Here is a 22783-nt window from a genome sequence, read left to right as displayed (position 1 = left end):
TTCATTAGGATTCAGTGAATGGGAAAAACACCCAAACTTTATTTTCATTAACTTGTAACTTAAAATTTAAAATTTTCTTCAGTTATTTAAAAACATGATTCTAAGAATAAGCCCCTAGGTTCCACTGGACAGCCAGAGGGGTCCATGGTGCATATACACCCATGCATACACACATACACACACAGTTAAGAATTCCTGCTCTTGGGGGCAGCTAGGTGGCACAGTGGATAAAGCATCAGCCCTGGATTCAGGAGGACCTGAGTTCAAATCTGACCTCAGACACTTGACACTAGCTGTGTGACCCTGGGCAAGTCACTTAACCCTCATTGCCCCCCCTCAAAAAAAAGAAAAAGAATCTCTACTCCTGCATCAAAAGTAGGCCCTGCTACTTGGCATTTAAAGTTATTCACAGTCAAATACCAACCTACTTTCTGGGTTCATTACTCCATTCATTCCACAGTTCAACCAAGCTGCCATATTAACTGGTCCAACATTCCATTTCCCATTGCCGTGGGATACTGTGGCTTTGCACAGGCTGTTGTCCATTCCTAGAATTCCTCCCCACTTCAGTCTCAGAATCACTAGCTTCTTTCCAAACTTAGCCAAATTACTATCTTCTACAGAAGGTCTTTCCTAATTTGCCTAGCTGCTAGCGGTCCTCCCTTGTTCAGACAAATCACCCTTTATGAACTTTACATATATTCTAATTTTACTTCCTTCTAGGCTGTATGTACATATTTCCTCTAATAGAATGTAAGCTCCTTGAGGCCAGGCACTCTTTTATGTTTTTATTTGTATCCTCGGCAATTAGCATGGTTCTTGGCACTTAAATGGTTAATCAGTCCCCCTGCCTCCGAAGCAGCTACTTGGCACAGTTCATAGCTCCTGGGATTGGGAGTCATGATGAATAGAGTTCAAACCCCATCTCAAACATTTCCTAGCCATGTGATCCTGCACATATCACCTGACCTCTCCCAGACCTCCATTTCCCTGTCTGTAAAATGGAGATAATAATTGTGCTTCCCTTCTAGTGTTGTTGTGAGGATCAAATGAGTCAACATATGCATAGCATTTTATAAATCTTAAAGCTTTCTATCAATACTAGCTACATTATTGATTGATTCATCATTAATCCTAGGATAGAGGTAAAATCATGTCACTTGGAGTCAAGGAAGATGGGGCTTGGAATCCCACTTGTGCCCCTCTTCTAGTGACCATGAGAAAGTTGTTGAATGTCTCTTGAGTCTCAGTTTTCTCATCTTTAGATGGGGCTAATAATAACATAGTACTTAATCCCCAAGGCTTTCATGCATATCAAATGAGCTAGTATATGCAAAGTACCTGGCAAACCTTCAAGAACTATATAAATGTCAGTTTTCATCATGATTATTAAGTGCATAATATAGGTGAGGTTAATATGCTCTGAGTTTTCAGGGAGTGGGGAGGTCTTCTTGGCAGTGAAGATGGATTTAAGGAGCTCCCAAACAATGAATACCAAGTACTTTTATAATAATCCAAGTATGCCTGGGTCATAGTGATGGATCTGATTCCCCTGAGTCCTTTTGGGGTATACTCTCTAGCATGCCATCATCACCATTAACAGAAATCAGAGACAAAACCACGTATAGGTTTCCTAGCTTGGAAACCACTTGAGGGTTTCCTATAATCATAGGAAAATAGATTTAGAGCTGGAAAGAACCTTGGGAATCATCCAATCCAATCTGTCCATTTTACAGTTGGGAATGCACTCAGCCCCATGAGGCTAGGTGGCCTAAGATCAAGGCCATGTAGGTGATAAAGGACCAAAGCTATAACCCAAACCCAAGCCCTTTGATTCCAAATTCAGGACCCATTCTCTTCCACCATACTGCCTCTCAGGGTCAGCTTCCCTTACCCAAACAAACAAAATAAAAAGAACAAGATTTAACAAGAATTATTAACAGATATTTCTGTTTCTGTCTGCTTTTGAAAGATGTATCAGTCCCTGATGATGTAGTTTGGCTAGACCATCTTATTCTCAGTCCCTGGCATTTTGCAAATTGCAAGTACTTAAAAAATAGACTGAAAGTGACTTTAAGGAAATGGAGATTTCCCCCCCCACACACACACACACCTCTGAGAGGATTCTGGGTTGTCTTTGTGGATGAATGTTCTAACATTTCTTCATTATTGCCTCCTACATCCATCTTCCTTTGAAAGTCATAGAAGAGATTGAAAATTGCATTGTTTTTAACGTGATGAACACTGAAGGAGCCCGAACATCTTCTAGTTAAACTACATTAGTAGTCACCCAGGTGCCCACTAGAGATTCCAGGAAAATAAGTTGAAGAAAGAAAGTGAACCCACTTAAGGAAAATGAAGACCCTTTGGGGAATAGGTGAGAGGCATGCATTTTTCCTGAAGAAACTATCACAGCTGTTTCCTTCCCCTTTTTGTGGATGATTTTATCATCTAGATTTTAGCAAAACATTTGATGACGTTTTTGTAAATGCTTGTTGACTTTTTGTGGAAAACATGGAGAGATGTGAGTGAGACCACGGCAAAATTAGTTGGACTGGAAACCTTTTGAATGTCTCCTTTAAGAGTATCCATTGAGGGGCAGCTAGATGGCGCAGTGGATAGAGCACCGGCCCTGGAGTCAGGAGTACCTGAGTTCAAATCCGGCCTCAGACACTTAACACTTGCTAGCTGTGTGACCCTGGGCAAGTCACTTAACCCCAATTGCCTCACTAAAAAAAAAAAAAAGAGTATCCATTGAGGGCAGCTAGGTGGTGCAGTGGATAAAGCACCGGCCCTGGATTCAGGAGGACTTGAGTTTAAATCCGGCCTCGGACACTTGACACTTACTAGCTGTGTGACCCTGGGCAAATCACTTAACCCTCATTGCCCCCCCCCCCCAAAAAAGAGTATCCATTGATGGATTAAGGTCAACTAGGAAGGAGTTTCTAGTGGAGTACCCCAAAGATCCATGCTGGGCCCTGGGTTATTTAGCCTTTAGAAAAATCATGACATAGATAAAGGAGTGGATGGAATGCTTATCAAATTGGCAAGTGCCACATACATGGAAGGGTAGTTAAAATGTTGGGTGATGGAGTTAGGACCCAAAAGACTTGACAGGCTAGAATATGGGACAAAATCAAATAAGGCAAAATATTATAGGGATAAGGATTAAGTCTTACCCTTGGACTCAAGAAATCAATTTCCCAATTACACACAGTTTTTAAAAATTGATGTTAAAATTTGTTTTTACATATATTTTGGAAAATAAAATTCTATTCAAATCTTTTTTTTTGGTGAAGCAATTGGGGTTAGGTGACTTGCCCAAGGTCACACAGCTAGTAAGTGTTAAGTGTCTGAGGCTGGATTTGAACTCAGGTACTCCTGACTCCAGGGCCGGTGCTTTATCCACTGCGCCATCTAGCTGCCCCTCAAATCTTAAAAAAAAAAAAAATCACTTTCCCAAATTCTACATACTTGTATTAGTCCAGTAGACTCTTTATCTGAAGTTTATTTAAGCAGAAAGATTTTACAATGTTAACTTTAGTAATGTCCCTTAAGGAATTTTCTACATAAGATAAGATCTTGGTTTTTAAAAATCTGCTTTTCAAGGGCAGCTAGGTGGCACAGTGGATAAAGCACCAGCCCTGGATTCAGGAGGACCTGAGTTCAAATCTGACTTCAAACACTTAACAGTTACTAGCTGTGTGACCCTGGGCAAGTCACTTAACCTTCATTGCCCCACCCCACCCCCAAAATCTGTTTTTTAAATATATTTTCTTTGACCATTTCCTAAAGCATGTTTGATCTTTAATTTAAATGATTTTCCCATTGATTCCTGGATTTCTTCAGATCCTGACTGAAATTCCACCTTCTCCAAGAAGCCCTTCCTAATTGCTTAGCACCTTCCCTCTGCTGATTATTTCCAATTCATCATGTATATAACTTGTTTGTACATAGTTGTGTTCATGTTGTCTTCCTATTAGACTGTGAGCTTCTTGAGGGCAGGGACTGTTGTTGCCTTTATTTATATCTCCAGCTCTTAGCACAGTGCCTTAATAAATGCTTCTAACTTGATTTGACTTGGTTATCTATGGGGTGAATGCTATACACTTATGTGTTTATACATAGTATTCCCCCCAGGAGAATATTAGCTCTTTGAGGTAAGGAATTATTTTTCTTTTTTTTTTTTCCAGAAGAGCAATCTTTCTGAAAAAGACTAGAGGGTTTAAGTGGACCTCAAGCCACTTTATGTTATCAATGACATGATTTGGGAGGGGGTGCAAAAAAAGTTAAATTGACCTTGGACTGGGTAACTATCCCATATTCTTCCCTGATTAGAATACCCCTAGAATATATAGTCAGTTGTATAGTGGCAATGTATTTGAAGAAAGACATTTATAAGCTGCCAAGTATGCAGAGGAGGGCAACCAGAATATTGAAGGCCCTGCAGTTAAAGACCATACAAGAAAAAACTGAAGAAACTGGAGAGATTTAGGGGGACTAGAAAACTATCTTCAGTTATATTCAAGGCTATCCAGTGGAAGTGTTTGACTTATTCTGCTCTGCTCAAGAGAAAAAAAAAACAAGAAGAATGGGTGAAAATTGCAGATGCAAATTTAATCTTGGCATAAGGAAAAACTTCCACGTTGGAGAACAACATGCTGAGGATAGTTGACTGTTTGTTAAGGACAGAGTAGAAGGAATCAATTTCTGTCCAGGTATGGGCTGACTGAGCTAGTCTCTGAGCTTCTTTCCAACTCAGAAATTCTGTGATTCTGTGATTCTGATTGTGTATACAAAAAAGGCACTCGTGTTAATAGCAGGTACATTTAAAATCCATAAACATAAAGTGGAGCAGAGATCAGTGGGACAGATACTGAAGGCCGACATTTTGGTAATGGATTTTTTTTCTAAGCAGTAAGATTTGCTATTGTGTAAACAAGGACTTCGGATAACCTCCTGGTGTTGCATAAGAATCATCCATAGGAAAACTTGCAAAAACATCCAGGATAAATTCCAAGACATCTACCATTGGGGGAAGACAAAAGCAAGCAGAATATTAGATTTGATGGGTCATTGGTCTAACCCAGATCCTAAATTTCTGCATAATTTTTTTGAAAAAAAAAGTGGCACATACTAACCTTTCATCTAAAGCAATTATCCATAGCCCATGTGGTTTTGCTGATGGCCACGTTAGAGTAGAGGAATGAATCAGCCCCATGCCTTCTAGGGGTAGCCTGGAGGTGGAGGGGGGGACAACCTTTTCTTTGGGGTTGCTATAAGTGGATTAGATGAGATATAATAAATCAGCGTTCACAGTTGCACCAGTATACTTTACTGCAGGCATTTCAGGAAGTGAGGAATAAATCAGCAATTTTATCGTTTCCTTGCAATGCCAGGTTGCAAACTATTGATTCACCAGCAGACTACATAGTGCACATTTGTGTCATCTGTCTTCCTTTATAAGGTCCTATGAGAAGCTTCTGTGCGGCAGAGGTCAAATCCCATTACAAGAATTCCATATCAGTAAATGCTTTCCAGAGACCCAGGGACCCAGGGATCCAGGGACCGTTTTGTTTTAAGCAACACTCAGTGCAACCTGATGATCCCTTTTCAGCAGAAGAACTGAGATGACCCTTTGGAGTTCATCATGCTGTGATTTAACTTTCATTCATTCCTCCTGGAAGACTTTCCTAATATGAAGGATCCCTCTTCTTATTAGTGCTTCTCTTTTCCTTCTAAGATCATCAGCTATATACTTGTGTGTTTACACATAGTATTTCCCTAATAGAAGGTAAGTTCTTTGAGGTCAGGAATTATTTTTCCTTTTATTTTATTCCTAATTTCTAGCCTTGTGGCTTATCCATAGTAAGTGACTAATTTGGCTTGGTTAGATTGGTTCACAAAATGAAAGATTGTAGGTATACAAATATAGAGCTGGAAGAGACCTCAAAAGGTATTTAGTCTAACCCCCTCATTTTACAGATGAAGAAACTGAGATCCAAGGAGCCCAAGGTCATGTGGATAGTGAGCATCAAAAGCCAGATTTCAACCCAGTTCCACTGAATCCAAATTCAATATTCTATCCACAGACTTGCATGGTCTTTATTCGATTCATCCATGCATCCATCCATCCGTGCATCCATCTATCCATCCATCCATCCATCCATCCATCCATCCATCCATCCATCCATCCATCCATCCATCCATCCATCCATCCATCCATTCAACAAACATTTAATGATTTAATGAATGTTTACTATGTTACTGACACTGTAATGGATCTGCTTAACTCAACAGCTCCTGTCAAGGAGTTTACTTGCTAATATGAGATCCAAGACTGGTATACATATACATAAACATATATATGCAAACATATAGGTATACATATATATGAAGTTATTAATATGAGGCAGTAAATTACTAAGTAGCATATGAGTGGTTAAGGTTCGTGACTAGCTTAGCCACAGTAGTATGAATTTTTCAGCAATAGAACATCTCAAAGATCAGCCTCCTTAGAAGAAATCTGTCATTGCTCAAGGGAGTTTTAACTAACCATTCACACAGGAAAAGACAAGTGGATAAAATGGTTATTATCCAGATTATAGCATGCAGTTTGATAGACCGACTATAGAGCTTGTCCATATCTCTATTCCTATCTTTCTTCCCCCCTCCCACCTTTCTTCTTTCTCTCTCTCTCATATTGTACGTACAGTACAAATGGTCTATGAGTAGGGCTCAAAATTAAACAGTAGGAGCGGAAGAGGCTGAATTGTCTCTGGGAAACTACAAAATTCTTCTAATGACCTAAGACTTCTCCCAGAAATGAAGACCCATTTTAATTCCAATATTATGCCAGTGTTGCTCGTTGAGTACTATATAAGGGTAGCTAGGTGGTACAGTGGGTAGAGTGCATGGCCTGAAGGCAGGAAGACCTGAGTTCAAATCTGGTCTGACACTTACTAGCTGTGTGACCCTGGGAAAGTCACTTCTCCTTGTTTGCCTCAGTTTCCTCATTTGTAAAATTAGTTGGAGAAGGAAATGTCAAACAACTCCAGTGTCTCTGCCCAATATAACCCCACAAACCCCAATGTGGTCTTGAAGAGTCAGACGTTACTGAACAATGACTAAACAACAAAATGACAACAAATTCAAGGTTAATCAATAGATAGTTTTATTCAGGCCTGGTTATTTTTTAAAAAGCAGAAAGAAGTCCTAGGACACTAATAATTTGGACTCAGTCCAGTGATTCTCAGTCTCAGGTGAACATCAGAACCATAGGCCAGAGTATGGGCTCCTAGGCCTGCCTTGAGTCCAGCCTCCAAGCAGGAGAGTTAGGTCATGGGTCAGCTGGATGGAGTGAGTGAATGCACCCCCTCCTCCAAAGCCAGACCTTAACCTGGACTCGAAGAAGAGAATCCACTCTAGGATGAAATGAAAACTCCTTTATTTGGCATTTCAAGTCCTTCCCAGTCTTGCTCCAGTCTACCTTTCTAGGTGTATTCCACATAACTCCCTTTCACACACGCAACATTTTGCTGCAGCTGTCCTACTTTCATTTCCTTGTTTGAGATGTTCTATCTCCCACCTCTGTTCATTCATACAGGCTTGTTGTTCATGCCTGGAGTGTTCTCCCTCCTCACCTCCTATAGCCTTCCTGATCACCCTGTTCTTAGAGTCCCCCCGCCCCTCCTCCAAGTATTTTACATTATAGGATCCTGGACCTAGAACTGGAAGAGATCTCAGATGACAGCTGGGCCAACCCTTTCATTTTGAGGATGAGTAAAGTGAGGTGGAGCTAAGAAATGTAGCTAAGTAGGGAAAATATTCTGTACATAGGCAGGAATGGGATATCATGGATGGGTCAGGGTGGCTAGAATTTACGTGTCTATGAGGAGGAGTAATGTGAATTCCGAAAAGAGAAGTTGGAGCCATTTTATCCAAGGGGCAATAGGGAGCCATTGAGGATTCTTGAGCAAGGGAGTGACATGGTCAGACCTTTGTATGTTGTTTTTTTTCCCACCAGTGAGAGGGTGTTCTATTTTATTTTCTTTGTATCACTTGCAAATATACTTTATAAAAGCTGATTGAATTGAATTGTGACTTCTTCTACTCTCTTTTGCTTTTCTCTCTTCTCCTCCCCTCCCTTCTCCCCTCAGTTCTCCCCTCCCTTCTCCCCTCAGTTCTCCCCTCCCTTCTCCTCTCTTCTCCTCTCCTCTCCTCTCCTCTCCTCTCCTCTCCTCTCCTCTCCTCTCCTCTCCTCTCCTCTCCTCTCCTCTCCTCTCCTCTCCTCTCCTCTCCTCTCCTCTCCTCTCCTCTCCTCTCCTCTCCTCTCCTCTCCTCTCCTCTTCTCTCCTCTCCTCTTCTCTTCTCTTCTCTCTCCTCCTCCTCCTCCTTCTCTCTCTCCCTTTCTCCCATTCTCTCTCTCTCTCTCTCTCTCTCTCTCTCTCTCTCTCTCTCTCTCTCTCTCTCTCTCTCTCTCTCTCTCTCTCCCTCTCTCCCATGCTCTCTCTGTCTCCCTGTCTCTGTCTCTCTGTCTCTGTCTCTGTCTCCCTCTCTCCCTCCCCCATCTAGTATCCCATGGAGATAACTTAAATGAACCATAGATCCAGCTTATTTCTTGGCTTTCTGGGAAGTAGTTCTGGGAAATCCAAATGAGTCAGAGTCTGAGTGTGATACAGGAGAGGGCTCCTATTAAAGTCCTTGTGATTCTTCAGGCCTTGCTGTCTCTCCTTGTCTGAGATCACCTTAGGATAGAAAGAGGAAATGAGATGGGAAGCAAATGTTGCCTAGGCAAGTAAGTGTATTTAAGCAATCTGCCACTGACTTGGTTAGGAAATTAGAGGTGGTCATCCTCCCTCCCCCTTCCCTTCCTTTCCCCTCTCCCAAGGAGATGCAATTGCCTGCAGAACTTGTAGCCTGTCTAAATGCTTCCAAATAACAGCCTATGGGAAAGATGGCATTGGGGAAGCCAGAAAGGTTTGCCTTGATTAATCATTTGTCTCCTAAGAGTCAATAGAACTCACATCCTTCTTTTAAAATGTTCATCCTTAGGAGTGAAATATTCGATCGGGCTTTTTCTTTTAAAAGCAGTCATACACTTCCCCCACCCCTCTTCTGTAAAAGGCTTTTCTATCTGATCCAGCATCTGGAGTTTGTAAAAGGTTTTAGCCAAAGTTGGCTCTTCATTCTCCCAGACACGGCCTCCTTTCCCGGGGTCTAAAAGAACCCGGAGCAAAGATGAGCATGCCCATTTGTGTCTGAATCACCCAAGGAGGCCCTGACTGGGTTGCTGCCCCTACCCACAATCCTCGTGCTGTTTGCCTGGAGAAGAAAGAGCCCCCACTGTGATTGGGGAAGGGGGGACCTGCCTTCTCCTCCTCCTCTCTCAGGCACCACATGGGAACATCCTTTGAAGATAGGAAGTACACAGATCAACCTTAGGAATGGGAAGATTACCAGGGGGAGGGTGGAGTTGGGGGGGGGGAAGACCAGCGGGATGGGGAATTAGGCTATAGGGTTGAAGTGGAAGATAATAATATCTCCCACTGAGCTAAAGAATTCAAGTTTGCAAAGTGTTTTATGACTATTATCTCATTTGAGTCCCCAGGAAATTGCTCTCTTTGTGTAAGGGGTGAGGAAATGGAAGCACTGAGAGGCTGAAGTGACTTGGCCAGGTTGACATGGCATTATCTGAGCTTGGGCTTTCTGTCTCCCATGTACTGTGCTCTATCCACTATGGGACCGAGGAGGTCAATTTATATGGAGCTTTAATGAAACCTGCTTAGGGAGCACAGTGGATAGAGTTCTGAGTGTAGAGTTAGAAAGACCTGAGTTCAAATCCTGACTTCCTTTGTGACCCTGGACAAGTCACTTAACCACTCTCAGCCACAGGATCATCTGTAAAAAGGAGACTGGAGTTGAATAGCCTCTTAGATTTCTTCCAACTTCCCAACAATCCTATCATGTAGGTTCCACATTACAGGTGAGGAAACTGAGGGTTAGGGTTAGGGTTAAGGATCGCATTAGGGTTAGGGGTCATATAGATAGGATTCAGACTGAGATTTTCTTGACTCAAGCCCAGCAACCTATCAACTATGCCACACTGCCCCTCAAAAGTGATGGAGTTGGGGCAACTAGGTGGCACAGTGGATAAAGCATCAGTCCTGGATTCAGGAGGACCTGAGTTCAAATTCGGCCTCAGACACTTGACACTTACTAGCTGTGTGACCCTGGGCAAGTCACTTAACCTTCGTTGACTCCCCCCCACACACACACAAAGTGATGGAGTTAGGCCACCAGCCCCACCACCACCAGGACCACGTGGGGGCCCGGCAGAAGATGCTGCGGCAGCAGAACGGCGGCGGCTACCGGTGCAGGGATGACGCAGACTGCGGGTCCCGGTCTGGCACTGGCTGACGAGGGCGTGACCCAGCAGCGCTAAATCACGCTGCTCAGTGGTGTGGCCATCAATCTGGGCACCATCATCGGCTCGGGCATCTTCGTGGTGCCCACAGGTGTGCTCCAGGAGGCCGGCCTGACGCTGGTGGTGTGGGCCGCCTGCAGGATCTTTTCCATCGTGGGCGCGCTCTGCCACGCCGAGCTGCGCACCACCATCACCAAGTCGGGCGGCGACTACGCCTACATGCTCTAGGCGTACGGATCGCTGCCCGTCTTCCTCAAGCTCCGGGTGGAGCTGCTCATCATCCGGCCCTCGTCGCAGTACCTCGTGGCGCTCGTCTTTGGCACCTACCTGCTCAAGCCGTTCTTCCCCAGCTGCCCGGGCCCGAGGACGCGGCCAAGTTGGTGGCCTGCCTCTGCGTCCTGTTCCTCACCGCGGTGAATTGTTACAGCGTGAAGGCCGCCGCTCGGGTCCAGGATGCGTTTGCTGCAGCAAAGCTGCTGGCTTTGGCCTTTATCATTCTCCTTGGCTTCATTCAAATAGGGAAAGGCGAGGTCTCCAGTTTGAGCCCCCAGTTATCATTCTAAGCACCAAGTTAGACGTTGGGCATATCGTGTTGGCGTTGTAGTGTGGCCTCTTTGCCTACTGTGGCTGAAATTCTTTGAATTTTGTCACAGAGAAGATGCTAAACCCTTACAGAAACTTGCCCCTGGACATCATCATTTCGCTGCCCCGGGTCACCTTGGTGTATGTCCCGAAAGACCTGGCTTACTTCACCACCTTGACCACTGAGCAGATGCTGAGTTCAGAAGCTGTGGCTGTGGACTTTGGGAACTACCACCTGGGTGTCGTGTCCCGGATCATCCCTATCTTCGTGGGCTTTGGATCAGTCAATGGCTCCCTTTTCACCTCCTCCAGCTTGTTATTTCTAGGTTCCAGGGCGGGCCACCTGCCTTCTGTCCTTTCCATGATCCACCCCAAGAACCTGACTCCCGTGCCATCCCTTGTATTCACATGTGCCATGCCGCTGTTCTCCGTCTTCTCCAATGACATCTTCTCCATCAACTTCTTCAGTTTCTTCAACTGGCTCTGTGTGGTCCTGGCCATCATCGGGATGATATGGCTCCCCTTTAAGAAACCAGAATTGAACAGACCCATAAAGGTGAATCTCATCCTCCCCATCTTTTTCACCCCGGCCTGCCTGTTCCTGTTAGCTGTCTCTTTCTGGAAAACCCCCGTGGAGTATGCCATCGACTTTGTTATCATCCTCACGGGAATTCCTATCTACTTCTTTGAGGTCTGGTGGCAGAACACACAGATGTCACTTGGAAAGAGCACGCCCACCCCCCTCCCTTCTTCAGAAAAACCAGAGCCAGCCTGGCAGTGTCCACTCCCCGTCCTGTCCTCTCGACGGCCGCTTGGCTGTGCCAGCGCTCTCTCTTCCTCTGCTCGAGCCTGGCAGCTGAGGGCGCTTCGAAAGACAAACCCGCGGTACAAACGAATCTCTCCTGAATACTCCCTGAGGACCCCCAAGGGGCAGGGAACAAATTGCTGAATTACGCATTGTGACTGAGAACCAAGTGTTATTTAGGGTGAGTTTTAGCTTTCCTTCATTTTATTTTTATTTTTATTTTATTTTTGGTGAGGCAGTTGGGGTTTAGTGACTTGCCCAGGGTCACACACCGAGTACAAGCGTCTGAGGTTGGATGTGAACTCAGGTCTTCCTGACTCCAGGGCGCGTGCTCTATCCACTGCACCACCTAGCTGCTCCCTCATTTTATTTTTAACTTAAGGTTCATTCTAGTGGATGCCAGCGATAGGATTTCTTTTTACAAGTGAGAAGGTATTTTTTTCCAATGCTGCCAACTGTACACACGTACCTCTGGATGGGACTGACACACTGAAGCCAGTTCAAACAGCACTCCTTTGTCCACCCTTCTCCAGTGTTCTTGTGACTTTGGAGAAGAGGGTCTTCCAAAGACCCCACACTCCAGGGCACAAGTGGACAGAACTACTGAGACTTGATACAATGTTGATTTTAAATGGGGGCTTGCACTGATTCCCCACGAGGGGCTACTTCTGCTCCTCATTTTTTTTTGTTACCACACAATGATATTGGGTTGTGGGCTTGGGTTTTTTTTTTAAGTTGTCATAAATAGAGCTAGTTTAAACTGAAAAAGAAAAAAGAAAAAAGAAAGAAAAAAGTGATGGAGAAACCAACAAAATACAAGTAAAAATTTTACCTCTAACCCTTAAATACCTATGTGGTCACGTTTGAGTTACTTAATGTAACTAAGCCTCAGTTTTCTCAGCTATAATAAAATATAATATAATATAGAATAATATAATAGAATATACAATATAATAATATATAATATATATAATATAATAATGGCTCTGCATGTGTGGGGGGCATATATGTTTATTCTGTTCCCTTGTATTTATATTGTGGTATGGGTATAGGTGTGTGTATATGGGAGTATATATATGCATGTATGTATGCAATATGATATGTATGATATGAGTGTAGATATGTGTATATATATGTATGTCTATGGGTCTGGATGTATATATGGGGGCATATGTGTGTATGTATGTGTCCAGGTATGTATATGTGTGCTATGTGATTAAAATGTGAGAGACATAGTTTCTGGGTAATTTAATCATTTTTATTAGTAAGACTCATGGATTATCAGTAAATGGGTTATCAGTTGATGGCCATCTCTGTCAGACCAAAGACCCCTAATGTCAGTGGGGTCACAGACCATATGCCCCTTCGAGGAGGGGATGGCTGATCAGGTCTGGTTGGGCAACTTAATTTGGAGGTAGGCTACATTAAAATGAAGGGCTGATAGAAGACTACCCCCCTCCAACCTAGGCTTAACTATTAATTTTTACCCCAGACTAAAATTTTATTGTCCTAACAAGCATTTAGAAGGCTCATTCTCATCTTATCAAGATTCCCCAAAGTTTACAGCTGTGACCAGGCCCAAGAAGAGCATCTTAATTTCTAGGTTTATTGCCCTGACCAGGACCAAGGATAGTTGACTTTATTTTATCAGGAAGGACTTTGGAATAAGGGGAAGTTAGAATTATGTCTCTAAGATATTAATTACAAAAATCATTTCTCACAGTGGCGTAAGCATGGGTATGTATATATGGGGCTATATATGTGTACATATTAGGCGTGTGTATGTATATATATATATAGTGGTATGGGTATGGGTGTGTACATGGGGGCATATGTATCTATGTATCTATGGTATGGGTATGTGTATGTTATGGTTGTGTGCATGTATGTATGTGTAAATATCCAGAACCACCATTTCATCCATGTAAAGAATTCCTAATGAGGAAACTCCCTCCCCTTATGCAGACCAAAATCACAGCAGCTCTTTTGTACCTGATGGCCTCATCTGCTAAAGCATGTTATGTTCATTTTGCCTCTACTTCCATATATGTACTCTGACCATTCCTCTTTGTCTCCACCTAATAAAATATTAGCTTCTTAAGGACAGGAACTGTCCCAAGTGCCAAGTACGGTGCTTGGCACAAACCAGGTACTTCATGCGTGCTGACAGGGGGACTGCTCTTAGAAATTGCCCCAGGACCATGACAAGTGAAAGACTCTGCTGGGCACACAGCCAGTACCCATCAGGCTGACTTCAGATTTGTCTCCACTACCTCTTCAGTCTAATACACAGTGGGCTGGATTTAGGCAGGTTTGGTAGGGTCTCAGGTACTTTCAAACCACCCTTTTACAACAATTAGTTCATTTTAAGTCTAGGGAACAATAGGTTCATTGGGTCCAGCTCCTTCAGATTTAGGGAGTTTATTTTAGATTTTTTAAAATTCTGATTTCATTCAGTCACTTTGACCCTCCAGGTAGGAACTAGAGAGAGATCTCTGGGTTTTCTCATCTCTATCAATGTATACCAATCTCCAGTTAGACCCTGGCCTCTTAGGATTTAAGAAAAAGAAATCAGTTTATTGGGAATGTTTTAGCAAAGAAACAACAGATTATGTTATTGTATCTGTGAATAGATAGGCATTGGGAGGGAAACAGGAATCAGCTGACTTTTTTTTTTTTGCAAGGGGCAATGAGAGTTAAGTGACTTGCCCAGGGTCACACAGCTGGTAAGTAGCAAGTGTCTGAGGCCAAATTTGAACTCTGGTCCTCCTGAATCCAAGGCTGGTGCTTTATCCACTGGCCTTTTCTTAAGACTTGTCTCATACTAGGTCTAAAATGGGGTGGTTTTTAACAACCATACACTCTTACTGCCATAAAATCAGAGACAATTCAGATGCTTTTCCTAAGACTTGAATATGGAGGGGTTTAATTAGTACTGCCAATGAAAAGGTCTTTGTTCCCGTTTCTTAGACATTCAGTAGAATGATAGATGGGAAATATGGATAAACAATAAGAAGAAGCACCATTTATAGATAGCACTGTAGGTAGACAAAGGGCTTGGCATGGTAGATCTCACTTGATCCTCACAATAACCCTCTCAGTGGTGGGTGCTATTTCCCCCCATTTAACAGATGGGAAAAGTGAAGCTCAGAGACTTGCCCAGTGAGTCAAGCCCAGGTCCTTCTGACTCAAAGTCTAGCCTTCTATTCACTCCTGCCTCCCAAAGGAACCTTTCTCTAGGCATAGGGGTGATGGGTATTAGAAGAGGCAGAAAGCCTTTCTGGCTGTCATCAGCATGCATAGTTTAAGACCCACTGATATGTTCCAAATAATTATCTGTGAAAATATGCATATACAAAAATGTTCACTGAGGACAAATATGGCCTCCGTTCACACCACTGCCAAGAGCATGTGTGCAATTTGCAGTTCAGATGCTCAGCCAAAGGAAGATGGGAAGGTTGAACAGTACGATCTCTATTGGCCCTCCTTGCTCTGAATCTGTGTTCTTCTAATATGGGCAGGGGTGGAGGCCATTGCACAGGTTGATCATGATGGACCCCAATAAGTGCAGTACAGTTATCCCTTCTACATTGTAGGGATTATGGGTGCGGTGCTCCCATGATCTAGAAAATCCACACAAAATTTTTTGGCCCTCCCTCCCTACCAGAGAAGTCTAAATGACTATGATATTAAAAGATAAAAATAGGATGAAATGATATAATACTACCCACATATTTTATGCATTTCTGAGCTCCTAAACTTTTCCTGTGTCATCTGCTAACCTTTGTGCATCATCTCTGACTTCTGTGAAACTCCTCCCAAATTCTCATTTAATTTCTTATGCCAACCTGTGATATAGTGAAACTGTGATGGGGAAAGTCACAATGTGGAAGGGATAACTGTAGATACATATGTAATGATTGGAATGATGCCACCTGCTGGAGATTTACTGTAGGAAAGCTCCGCCATGAGGAGAAGGCATCTGAGGGCAAGACATGTGACTTTTCTTTGACATCAGGAAGTGATGTTTGCTTATGGGAGGAAGAGGGGGCGAGGCTGGCCCACTCGCTCTCTTTCATGAGGACTCTGGTGGAGAGTGGAGCTAAAAATGTGCTCTCCCTTTGATAGATAGATGAATCTAGGCCTTTCTCTCTCTTCACCAAATTCTTATTCTCCTTAATAAATGCTTAAAAGTCTAAACTATTACTAAAGCTTATAATTTATTGGCAACCACTCATTAGATATTTTTGACAGACTAGATAGAATTTTAGCCCCTTACACATAGATGGACTTGTAGTCAGAAATATCTAAGTTCAATTCCTTCCTCAGATACTTAACTGACTGTGTGACCCTGTATAAGTCACTTAACCTCTCCAAGTCTCAGTTCCCTCATCTGTAAAATGATAGTAATAATATCACTGCCCTCCCAGGGTTATTGTGAGGATCAAATGAGACAACATGTAAAATAATGGTGTAAAAGTCAAATAGAAATGGATCCCAGGGGCAGCTAGGTGGTGCAGTGGATAGAGCACTGGCCCTGGAGTCAGGAGTACCTGAGTTCAAATTTGTCCTCAGACACTTAACACTTACTAACTGTGTGACCCTGGGCAAGTCACTTAACCCCAATTGCCTCACTAAAAAAAAAAAAAAAAGAAATGGATCCCTCTGTGTGTCACATATTGACTAAGAAAACCATAAAGTAGCATTATCTATGTTGTAGTGAATTTTTATGATTTGATTTATATTTATATTTATTTTAGTAAACACTCCCTAATGACATTTTAATTTGGTTCTGGCCCTGTTCTGCAACCCCTAAGATACAGCATTGTTTAAATGCTAGCTGTTGTCATTGTGACTGTTATTATTATTTATGGTGATAGACAAGGTAATCTTGATGACTCCTTCTAGGATTAATCCTTATGTTCCTAAGTGCCTATGATGATAATTTAAGTCAAGGGACCAAGGAGAAAATCTCCAGGGATACCTGCATATAAATAGCACAGGGTAGATAGAGGAAGGAGTACTTGGTTTGGAGTAAGAAAACCCAGGTCCAAATCCCTGTTCTGTTACTTAAAATAGCCATGTAGCCTTAGGAAGTTACATTCTCCTTCTTGACCTCAGTTTCCTCTTCTGTAAAATGGGACTAGATGATCAGTGAAGTCTCTTTCAACTTTAAATCTATAATTCTGAGATCCTCATAGCCATCAGTTCTTTTTATGTGTTTCCATGAAAGGCCAATCATGGAGAAACATTTCTTTAGCACTCTCTTGTCTTAACCTAAGGAATTATATCCATGTGAATGAAACACCACACTTTTATTTCCCAACTTCTCTAAGATTGAATATCCAGGGAAAGAAATGCCAACCATTAGTGTGAAGAAGCAAAATCTAGAGAAGCTCAGCATTTCCAGGATGAATATATGTCAAGAAAAGATCTAATGGGAAAAGAGGGAGGAAATGATGAAATGGCAGGACCCCCAATCATGGCAGAGAGAAGACGTTTGGTACTTAGATGCCACTGAGATATTTCCATCCTTTCCCACATGACTCCATCTTTAATGAGAAGGCATCTTGGTTCAGCGGCTGAAAAGCTGGCCTTAAAGCCATGAAGATGTGAGTTCTAAGTCCCCCTGTTACAATGGCTATTTGATGCTTAGCCAGTCCCTTAACCCCTCAGTGCTCTTGGCCAGAGGCATCAAATGCTGGGCCCACAGCATGCCTGAATGCAGCCTGAACTAGATGAAAATAGAATCAGGACACTTACTAGCTGTGTGACCCTGGGCAAGTCACTTAACCCCAATTGCCTCACCAAAAAAAAAAAAATGAAATCAGGAAATATTTAACAAGATAAATAAAATGCAATAACACAAGGATAATATTCCATCTTAAAGCTGTCAATGTGCAGCCCGTAGGGACTCTTCTACAGATGGGTTCCCTCATTTCTATTTGCATTGGACATCACTTGTCTAGGCAATTCTTTAAGAGAATATATTGAAGTGTTAAGGGCTAAAATTCTAGCTAAACTGTCTAAAATATCTAATGAGTGGTCGCCAATAAATTATAAGCTTTAGCAAGAGTTAGACTTTTAAGCATTTATTAAGGAGAATAAGAATTTGGTAAAGAGAGAGAAAAAGGCCTAGATTCCTATCTATTAAAGGGAGAGCACATTTCTAGCTCCCTTTTCCGCCAGAGTCCAGAGGAAAGAGGCCCGAGACTCCGCGCCAGTCTCTTCCTTCCTCCTCCCACTAGTCCGCGTCACTTCCTGATACCAAAGACAAGACTCCTGGTCTTGCCCTCAAAGACCTTCGCTTCATGGGCAGAACTCTTCTACAGTTAGTATCCAGCAGGTGGCGTTATTCCAATCGTTACAGTCCCCCCTGTTGTTCCTCAAGAAACAAAATGTTTCCTTGACGGAACAGTAAAAAGAATATAATAACTATTGATAACTAATAATATGTGAACAACAATATAGAAAAGGAAGAGAGGAAAGTTTTGTCCAGAGGGGCGATTTTTTTTTTGTCCTCATGAACTGACGCTTTGACATTAGTCTTGCAAAGGGAGGGCCTCTGCAGAGAATACATATTACAGATGGTGTATATTATAACAGAAAGAGAAAAAAAAAAACAAAAACAAAAACAACAAATCAAAACTGTTCATTTAAAGTCTCTGAAAGTCTTTTCTTAGATGTCCTCTAGGTGTAGTCATGGAATGGAAGTCTTTTCAGGGGTTGATGTGTGGATACTGGTAATCAGCCAGGAAATTTCCTACAAAATTGAGCTTAACACAACTTTAAAATAGCTTTGTCAATAATCAAATCAAACAATGAAAGTTCTCAAAAACATGTCTAAGGGAATTCAGAATCTTAGTTGTTACACATGAAACATATAATAAAACAAAAATTGAAACATTCTTTAAAATTATAATATTACTATAGTCCCCCCCTTATGGAGGGTAATTGAGAAGATAATTGCTGTGATATTAATTATTAAAAATAATTTTTTATCTTTGTTTCATCACTTTTTGCATCATCTGCCTAATTATCCTCATGCCATTATGAGAAATTAAAAAATCTAATATAATTGGTAACAGATGTCAAGGCCAAATTCAACACTGTATTTATCATGACACCTGAGATAATTATGGGGGTTACCATAAAAGAACAGAGAAATGATGGGATATGAGCATTCCCACACTTGAGCAGTATGTACTGCCCATACAGTATGCCAGGCTTAAAAGAGGTGGATGGAATATATGTCCATGCCACCGAACATATTGGAAGAAACTGAGTCAGACTTAATCAGATGCATGGGATTGAGATGTCCATGGCATCAGGCATATAGGAGGGAGCATAGAAGCCAGGTGTAGAAGTGAGATGGGTGGGATCAATACTTCCAGCCATCTGTACAATATTGTGGGGAAAAATAAAATATTAAACCAAGAGAATCCAACCTCAACATTTGTCAAAAGCCGTTCCCTTGGCCATACCTTGACTTCATGCATGTCTCCCCTCATGTGACAGTTCAGTGTCTGCTCTTGCGTGTATTCCTCTTGTGATTGGATGGCATCTTGGCCAACTGGCATCTGATAACTCAGAATAAAGGCAATTAATGTCTTAAATGATAAGTTCCCATAATCCAAGTCTCATATGTATTTAAAAATTGAGGATAATAAATGATTGCAAAAAATGTGAATACATCTTGACTCAGAACACAATATATAATTATGCAACAATTTCAAATAATACCCCTTTTTTAAAAACTTAGTATACAATTACTTTTGTGAAAAATCTGAATATATTTAAATACAAGTTAAAGCATAACAGAATCTCAAAGAACTTTTTTTTTTTGAAAAAAGAAAACTTTTACAAATGTTCCCCTCTTTTTTTTTTTTTTGGAATATGCTTATCAAAAATAATACTTCTAGAATCAATTTACACTTGCCATGGCAAACAATTTGCTAGGGAAATGCTTTAAAGAGTTTGATCAAATAATCAGTTGAGAAAAAATAACAAAAACAAACAACTCAGAATATGGGAGCACAATACTCCTAGAATTAACATTGTATTATGAAATCAAAACCATGTTTCAAAATTAGATAGATGAATGAATAGAAGATACATGTGGAACAATAAAAGACAATGAAATTCAAACTAGGGAAATCTAAATGAATATGAACTTAATATCAATAAGAGTATTATAAAATATAAACTGGACCACATGACTATAAAAAGCTTTTACAAATATTCTCTTTGTTTTAGAAACTAAGTATAAAACACAATCTCAAATGCATGAAAACCTCTACGAAAATAAACCTATACCATTAATTTCAAAATGTACATATAATAGCATAGAAATCCTATGTAACCTCTGAACTGATACTATTACTCTGAGTGAATTCAGAACACTTTTGATTCCGATATCTAAAATCCCCAATACTCATATCAATACCTTGCTGCTTACTTCTACATTTCTGTAAAATATATACCCTTCCATGGCAAAAGAATCGGAGTCTTGAACTATGTTGATGATTGTCATTCTTATTCGGCTTAAGTTTTTCTTCTTTAACCCCTCTATATTGTCTGTCAGCCTTTTCACCATACAAATGCTTTATAAGATTACTAATTAAAGACAAAAGCAGGTTAGCAAAATTATGAACAAAACGAGCATATCTGGAATTTAAAGGGTTTTCTAAAGTTGTCTCAGAAGCACAGCCAGGCTGGGGAAGGGGTGAGCCTGAAGCTGCAAATGCAGTTAGAGAAAGTTGAGCATGCACATTAGATCTTTGGACTTCCCGGGCCAGGGAAGCAATGGGCTTGGCCATGGGAGGAGTAGAGGGTGGGGTTTGGAGAGGAGGGGAGGGACCAGAGCAATTAGAATCAGACTTGATTTTGAACTCAGGCCTGGATTCCTCTTCCCCCACTTGGCCTCCAGGTGCTAGGGGATTAAAAGCTTCTAGAGGGTGGGTCATTGCCTCCAGGCATGCAAAATTAAAGCAACAATTAGTGTTAGAACTGGGAAAAGCTGCAGGAATCTCTTCAGGTTTCTCTGAAAAAGCATGGTTGGGAGAGGGAGAGATATTTCCTTGTGTGAGTAAGTTGCTGGCTCTTTTAACAAAAATAAAAAGAAAAATAGAAAATCCACAAAAACAAAGCATTAACATGATCTTATCTCCCATTTGTCTGGTTAAACAGACTAAAATCAAAAATAGGGTAATTAGGGAGTTTAAAAGGTCCATTCGAAAAAATTTAAAGGAAAACACAGCCAGTGCGCCAGTACTTAGCAGTTAAAGGGAGAGGGAGGGGAAATTTCTTACCCAACCAGCAGATCAGAAGACTGAGGGTTAGCTTTCCTCTTCGTGGTCAGCCATCTGTTAAGGGCTAAAATTCTAGCTAAACTGTCTAAAATATCTAATGAGTGGTCGCCAATAAATTATAAGCTTTAGCAAGAGTTAGACTTTTAAGCATTTATTAAGGAGAATAAGAATTTGGTAAAGAGAGAGAAAAAGGCCTAGATTCCTATCTATTAAAGGGAGAGCACATTTCTAGCTCCCTTTTCCGCCAGAGTCCAGAGGAAAGAGGCCCGAGACTCCGCGCCAGTCTCTTCCTTCCTCCTCCCACTAGTCCGCGTCACTTCCTGATACCAAAGACAAGACTCCTGGTCTTGCCCTCAAAGACCTTCGCTTCATGGGCAGAACTCTTCTACAGTTAGTATCCAGCAGGTGGCGTTATTCCAATCGTTACAGAAGAAAAGGTACTGCCCTGTGTAGACAGAGAGAGAATTTCACTTTCTAGCAATTCCACATACTAGTAAAATCACAGGTTTAGTCCCTATCCATCTTTAGTGAATGATTTAAAAAAAAATAAGCCCATTAAAGCAAGACTCAGAAAGATGGTATGGGATAGTAGATAGTGGACTAACTTTAGATTCAGAAAGATGGCATGAGATGGTAGAGAATGGGCTAACCTTAGACTCAGAAAGACCATACTGGTTATGTGTCCCTGGACACTTAACCTATCAATGTGTGGGCTGACCCTCTAGGTTACAGAAGAATGCCTGGAAGTCATTCCCCAATTGAGAAATGGTCAAAGGATATGAACAGCCAGTTTTCAGATGAAGAAATAAAAGCTCAATAGTCATATGAAAAAATGCTCTAAATCACTATTCATTAGAGAAATGCAAATTAAAACAACTCTGAAATACACCTATCAGATTGGCTAATATGACAAAAAAGGAAAATAATAAATGTTGGAGAAGATGTGAAAAAAATTGGAACACTAATGCATTATTGGTGGAGTTGTGAACTGATCCAACCATTCTGGAGAGCAATTTGGAACTATGCCCAAAGGGTTATGGGATTGTGCATATCCTTTGACCCAGTAATATCACTACAAGGTCTATATTCCAAAGAGATAATAGAAAAGGGAAAAGGACTCACATGTACAAAAATATTTATAGCAGCTCTCTTTGTGGTGCAAAGATTTGAAAATTGAGGAAATGCCCATCAATTGGTGAATGGTTAAACAAGTTCTGGTATATGATTGTAATGGAATAGCATTGTTCTTTAAGAAATGATGAGCAGGCAGATTTCAGAAAAAATTTGGAAAGACTTAAGTGTACTGATGCTGAGTGAAGTGAGCAGAACCAGAACATTGTACACAGTAACAGCAACATTGTGGGATGATCGACTGTGAAAGACTTACCTCTTCTCAGCAGTGCAGTGATCCAAGACAATTCCAAATAACTCATGATGGAAAATATTCTCTACATCCAGTCAAAAGAACTGTGGATTCTGAATGCAGATTGAACCATACTGTTTCTAGTTTCTACCTTTTCACTTTTTTTCTTTTTTGAAGTTTTTCCCTTGTGTTCTGATTCTTCTTTCACAATATGACTAATGCAGAAATATGTTTAATGTAATTGTACATATATATATGTATGTGTATATATATGTGTGTGTATGTATATATATGTA

General features: G+C 41.3%; 1 protein-coding gene and 1 pseudogene across 2 annotated transcripts in view; both read left to right on the top strand.

Moving 5' to 3' along the window:
- The window catches only part of KAZN (kazrin, periplakin interacting protein), a 1448845-nt gene that overhangs the window by 655222 nt on the left and 770840 nt on the right, over positions 1-22783 (top strand). The gene's annotated exons all lie outside the window — the stretch shown is intronic.
- Positions 10285-11957, top strand: LOC122746219 (annotated as a pseudogene).

The sequence above is a fragment of the Dromiciops gliroides genome, chromosome 3 (genome assembly GCF_019393635.1).
Source record: "Dromiciops gliroides isolate mDroGli1 chromosome 3, mDroGli1.pri, whole genome shotgun sequence".
NCBI lineage: Eukaryota > Metazoa > Chordata > Mammalia > Microbiotheria > Microbiotheriidae > Dromiciops > Dromiciops gliroides.
This window is presented reverse-complemented; position numbering and strand designations above follow the sequence as displayed.